Raw genomic sequence first — 7,500 nt, 5'->3', positions numbered from 1 at the left:
AGTACCCAAAGGAGAAGAGAAGGAGCACTTTGGTTGCTCTGACTGTTACAACTTAGTATTTCCATACGTTCCTGGAGTCTTTGTCATGTTTATCATTGGCACTTGTCCCAATTAGATATGAATTTTTTTAAGACCAGTTTAATGGTGTATAACTGCAAAGATAACAAGGATTTTTTATTGATATTATTGCTAGTTTACAATGACATGTGCCATTGTTGTTGTATATAAAAAGTATTTTCACCTGTGGATTATTTCATTTCCTGTTATAAAGAACATCATATGCAATTTGCTTTTTTCTCTTGCAAATACCATAGACTCACTATAATGTGCATATACAACAATAGGTTTTCATATAGGAAACTAAATAAAGTTCTATAGATTTCATGATGGTCTTGAAAAAGAGGACAATGTAAGTCTACATATATAATATAATCTCTCAGTGTAGTTCAAGTTAGATATTTTGTTTTTGTTACTGTAATACAAAATTCCCCTGTTATAGCTGCATCTCTTTTTCAAGGTCTTAAGGTCACATAATCAATATTTTTATATATATATATATATATATATATATATATATATATATATATATATATATATATATATATATATATATATATATATATATATATATATATATATATATATATATATATATATATATATATATATATATATATATATATATATATATATATATATATATATATATATATATATATATATATATATATATATATATATATATATATATATATATATATATATATATATATATATATATATATATATATATATATATATATATATATATATATATATATATATATATATATATATATATATATATATATATATATATATATATATATATATATATATATATATATATATATATATATATATATATATATATATATATATATATATATATATATATATATATATATATATATATATATATATATATATATATATATATATATATATATATATATATATATATATATATATATATATATATATATATATATATATATATATATATATATATATATATATATATATATATATATATATATATATATATATATATATATATATATATATATATATATATATATATATATATATATATATATATATATATATATATATATATATATATATATATATATATATATATATATATATATATATATATATATATATATATATATATATATATATATATATATATATATATATATATATATATATATATATATATATATATATATATATATATATATATATATATATATATATATATATATATATATATATATATATATATATATATATATATATATATATATATATATATATATATATATATATATATATATATATATATATATATATATATATATATATATATATATATATATATATATATATATATATATATATATATATATATATATATATATATATATATATATATATATATATATATATATATATATATATATATATATATATATATATATATATATATATATATATATATATATATATATATATATATATATATATATATATATATATATATATATATATATATATATATATATATATATATATATATATATATATATATATATATATATATATATATATATATATATATATATATATATATATATATATATATATATATATATATATATATATATATATATATATATATATATATATATATATATATATATATATATATATATATATATATATATATATATATATATATATATATATATATATATATATATATATATATATATATATATATATATATATATATATATATATATATATATATATATATATATATATATATATATATATATATATATATATATATATATATATATATATATATATATATATATATATATATATATATATATATATATATATATATATATATATATATATATATATATATATATATATATATATATATATATATATATATATATATATATATATATATATATATATATATATATATATATATATATATATATATATATATATATATATATATATATATATATATATATATATATATATATATATATATATATATATATATATATATATATATATATATATATATATATATATATATATATATATATATATATATATATATATATATATATATATATATATATATATATATATATATATATATATATATATATATATATATATATATATATATATATATATATATATATATATATATATATATATATATATATATATATATATATATATATATATATATATATATATATATATATATATATATATATATATATATATATATATATATATATATATATATATATATATATATATATATATATATATATATATATATATATATATATATATATATATATATATATATATATATATATATATATATATATATATATATATATATATATATATATATATATATATATATATATATATATATATATATATATATATTATAGCCTATCGTTATCCCTGCACATGAGCATGGAACCATCGCGAAACGATATGCAAGTAGAGTTATTTGCCAGTTTGTTAGCTTTGCTGTAGGGTGCCAAAGATTTTGTTCAAGCATTAGACTAAAGAGAAAAAAAAAATAAAATAAAAAAAACAAACCTTCTTGAAAGTCAAGTTTCATGGCCAGTAAGATCGGAAAATGATTTTTTTTTCATTTTCTTTTTCTGTTTTAACGACCAGATATTACGACTTACTTCTACAAATAAACTCTTTATTGTTTAAGGTGTTTATTCAAATAGAAACTCACCCCATGAAACTTGACAGACATGCTCTTATTTAGCCAACATTTAGGTTCCTGTACTAGACAAAACGTGCCAAATAACTGCACCAGCTTTTCAAGGATCACCTCAACCTAGAAATTAATCCTAATGTACTTAATATAAATGTATTATATTGTATATAGTTTTACTTTTCAGAGCATAATTGGCAAATTGTAATCTATTTGTACAGTGTTAGGTGACTGCCAAGTTATCATGTTGATGTATCTTTGATGTTCTTGTTATACCACACTTTCTGATTTGTTGTTTGCCCATGCAAGGTGACATAATAGGATATTCTTCAAAGAAACAAGGCAGCTTATGACATGAAACTTTATTTGTTGCAGAACTATTCCTCAGACTTGTTTAAGAAAGAAAAACAGTCTTTGTATCCATGGTACAGTTTTTAGCCCACTTACATGTTTATTTATTGTCTTTTTTCACAAATAGGGATGTTCTTCTGCAACAGAGGTAAGTTTCTGTAATAAGTTTCTTTTAAGATAACTTATTATCCTAGATTTTAAACTCAGCCATGATGCACTGCGTGTAAAGCATTCACCGGGTATCAGTTATCACAGACCTTTTTGTGTGCAATGTCACGTTTGCAATACCCAGCAGCACCATGTTCATCCTAGCACATTCTACATTTGTGTCTCTAAGCAATTCAAAAACTGACAATGGATATTTTTAACAAGTGTATTTTATATCCCATTGCACATGAAATATAACATTGTCACTTTACTAGAGTAGCATTCTTTTTACCTTGTTCTGAGGAGAAGCATATAATTTTGTGAATTAATTAATTAGCCCTCATTATAAATATTACTTACATCTACCTGCAAGCCAACAGCTGTAGTCCACCCAATTCTCAATATAAGACAGCCAGTGATGTTAATACTGAAATGAATAAGTTGTTAATTCATATAAAGTTTAGTTGTAAAGCTCATATCATTTACCATTATGTAGATTACAGTAGTTAAATTATTATACTGCAATCATAATTTCCCTTGTATCTTCATAATCTGGTAGATTGGAAGTATATTTGAATAAGAAAGGATCTTACCAGTTCTTACGTAGTGATTGAATAAGGTTGATTTACCATTTGTCTTACTGGCAAAATAAACTTTATTGAACTACTACTTCAGCCTCCCAGTATTCTTGAAGACGTATGTATGTACTGTATGTGTGTCTGTGTGTGTGTGTGTATGCATGTATATGTGTATATATGTATGTATATATGTATGTATGTATATATGTATATATGTGTGTATATATATATATATATATATATATATATATATATATATATATATATTTATATGAGATGGTGTGGAAAACTCCAGAACCTGGTCAAATTATGATTGTATTATAATGACGTAGAGAAGAGCACACCACCTTTACTGTAGGGGAGCAGGCAAGGTGGTGCACATGGCTGAGTAGTGTGTTGTATCAAGACACTCGCCAGTCTTGCTCAGTGCTAGACCTCGTACCATAGGATTCAACATTGTAAATAAGGAGATTCATCTCAGGTCTCAGGTCACCATCACTCATCATTGAGTCATCTCTCATAACTTCATGTTAGGAGCAAGTAGAATCTTCAGGAATTTCACTTTTGAGGAATATGAGATATGAATTTGACATTGATGTTGAACATAATACTGATTTGTCTTCACAATGCATATGCCATTATTAAACCATGAAAAATATTTCAATGTTAACTATTTTTCCTTTTCCTGCCTTTGATACTGTTAATAATGACTATACAGTGCATCATTACAGGGATATTATGTTATGTAATTACCATTTCAGGTCATATTTGAGCTATTACTAAGTTAAGCAATAGTTTTTCATTGAAAATTATTATATTATACATTACTGGCACACAAGGAGATAAAAAAGGGACTTTAGAGATTGTGAACAAAAACAATTATTGAGCAGTGGGAATTTAATAATTTCAGAGTAATCTTGTCTAACTTTGATTAAAGAAAAAAAAGGAGAAAATTTGATCTGTTTCAAATAAATAATCCTAAACAATTTTCATACTTGTAGCAATGAGATTTCCTGTGCTTCGGTAATTATATCTTTCCATGAGGCTCACAATTTTTTCTTTATAAGGGATGAACATGATATGCTGAAGAAAAAAAAAAAAGTTTTCTTTACGACAATGAAATCCTTTTGCAGAGAGGAACACAAGACCCACACATAAAACAGAAGACTTTGGGGCATGTAAAGAATCTTATTGTCACTGTAGTGTATCACGGTGCTGTAACCTCTCTGTAATTTGTGCTTTTAAGACTACTTATTCAAAATTAGGGCTAGAATTCATGCTTACATTTGGAGAAGTTTTATTCACACACTGTATATGAGTTCCTGGTACTCAAAAGAATGTAATGGATGGATCCTAGCCCAATGGTAAAATTTTGCAATTTCGTATAAGAACAAAAAGAAAAAAAAAAACATGGTTTATATAGTATGTAAGGTACCTACCACGGACCACATTTTGTACAACTTCTCGGCAATAATGCCTAATGTCTGCTACTGTGCACCTTTTAGATACCACACCTAACAATCAAATGGTAGTTACAGTAGAACATAAAAACATAATATCAGTGGTAATGTCCTCTTAGAATATCTTATGAATTTCTTGTTATCCGATCATTTCCTCATAATGATTTCCAGTGTTCATATTTTAGGTCACTATGTTACCTGTGCAGTAAAACAAGACACTAATATTACAAAACAAGACTTTTCAGCTCTTAGGAAATGGGCCACATATGGACGTGCTCCAGAAAACTGTAAAACCTTACCTATGCATGTGATAGATAGCTACATATCGCCTAGTATATCTGTAGACGGGCTGAAACAGTGTTGGTGTAAGCTGGGTTACTCATTGCTAGTGTTGCAGTGAAAATAAGACAGTGCTGTAAACTGCGGTTTTAAGAAGGGCAGAAATATGACGGATTCTGGAAACGGGAAACTGAAAATACATTGCATGAACAATAACAATGCAGTAAGGAGTTTGCAAGAAAACTGATAACGAAAAGTTACACAGGGCTGTCTTCGCCTCGAGTGACCCTTTGCTTTTTAGCACAATCATATTTCTGTGATAACCCGTAGGAACCACTCATGTGTGGCTTCTTCTGTCCCTCACTCACCCTGTTGTAGTTATGTGGTGAGACTCCCACATGTCGGTATTCTTCCGTGTTATTTCTTTCCATGTCGATGTCCTCTGTGTTGAAACTCTCCAGTGAATCTCTCAGCTGTTCCTCCATCCTTTGAAAAAAACAAAAAAAAACAACAAAAAACAAAAAAAAAATCTGATTCTTCCATCATCACTTCTGCCTCCTGCAAAACTCTGATAGACTCAAATTACTCTCCAACTGGGATTTTCCAAACATGGAAACTCACACATCTGTGTATTATTTCTCAACCATGGTCTATACTAATGATACTGGTAATCATGCATTTCTTTGTTTCATCGTTAATGGTAACATTGCATTTGTGATTGCCTTATATTTTCAACTTCTCTTTGTTCTCTTCTCTTTACAATAATGGTCATATTATATATTTGTTATGTACATAATTTTTTCAAAAGTTATATATTCATAAGCTCACCTTGCCAATATCATTTACAGCTGATATATTGATTTGTATGAAGAAAAAATAAAATAAAAATAAGATTGAATCATCCAAATATTCCAATACTACTACTTCTTCACAAGGTAAATAGCCACTCTGCCTTACACATCTCACATATATATACACAAAACACTTTTGCTGTTCTCTTCACCTCCCCACATGCCCAAATATTGCTGTTCACCTCACCAAGCCTCCTCCCTGCCTTTTGACTGGTGACAATGAGACTGTCACTTCTATAACCTTCCATATAGTGCTCTCATATGTTTAGGTAGCAAACTACAACTGTTTGTAAAAGTAATATTGTTATAATGAAATGAATCACAATAAAAGTTATGATGTGTTCATTATATGACCTATCCATCTCATAATATAAGGGCTTCCATAACTGCTGGATTATATTGGCAAGCAATCCTTAACAAGATACCTTTCTTCAAGCAGACTAGACAGTCTTGTAAATAATCGTTAATGCTTTTAAGTCCATAACAAAACTTATTCTCCTTGTTGAACATTGTACTGAAGAGCAGCGATGATAATAATGACAGATAATTTTGTAGTTTATTTAGAATTAACCTGAAGGGAGAAATCCTCTGTTAGGTTGCTTGCTAAATTACAAACATAGCTAACTTGAAAAACAGCAAGTTGGCCATTTTAGGATATGCAGAGCTTATTTTCCAAAATATATCACAGTATACATCAAATAACAGACATAAATAAACTTCTGTAGAGAAAGCAGAAAGCCAGACACAATACATTTGATTCATAAGTAATCAAGTAGCATACCTCTTAAAGAGTAGTATTTCATCATATTTGTATAAATCAAGTACTTATGATTTTTTTAGTGAATGTAAGGAAATATATGTGTGTAATATAAGGTATTGAACACCATTATTTTTTGCCTTCTAGGATACATACATGCATTCATAAATATGCACATGCATACACAAACACATTTGTAAACATGCACAGAAACATATGAAGACATGCACATACATATCCA

General features: G+C 24.3%; 1 protein-coding gene across 1 annotated transcript in view; it reads left to right on the top strand.

Moving 5' to 3' along the window:
* Positions 1-240, top strand: part of LOC125034884 (sodium channel protein 60E-like) — a 52,564-nt gene extending 52,324 nt beyond the window's left edge. Inside the window, exon 22 of the mRNA XM_047626932.1 lies at positions 1-240. This exon is cut by the window's left edge and continues 522 nt beyond it. The gene's annotated coding sequence lies outside the window, so the exon portion shown is untranslated.
* Positions 241-7,500: the final 7,260 nt, after the last annotated feature.

The sequence above is a fragment of the Penaeus chinensis genome, chromosome 19 (assembly GCF_019202785.1).
Source record: "Penaeus chinensis breed Huanghai No. 1 chromosome 19, ASM1920278v2, whole genome shotgun sequence".
NCBI classification, from domain to species: domain Eukaryota; kingdom Metazoa; phylum Arthropoda; class Malacostraca; order Decapoda; family Penaeidae; genus Penaeus; species Penaeus chinensis.
This window is presented reverse-complemented; position numbering and strand designations above follow the sequence as displayed.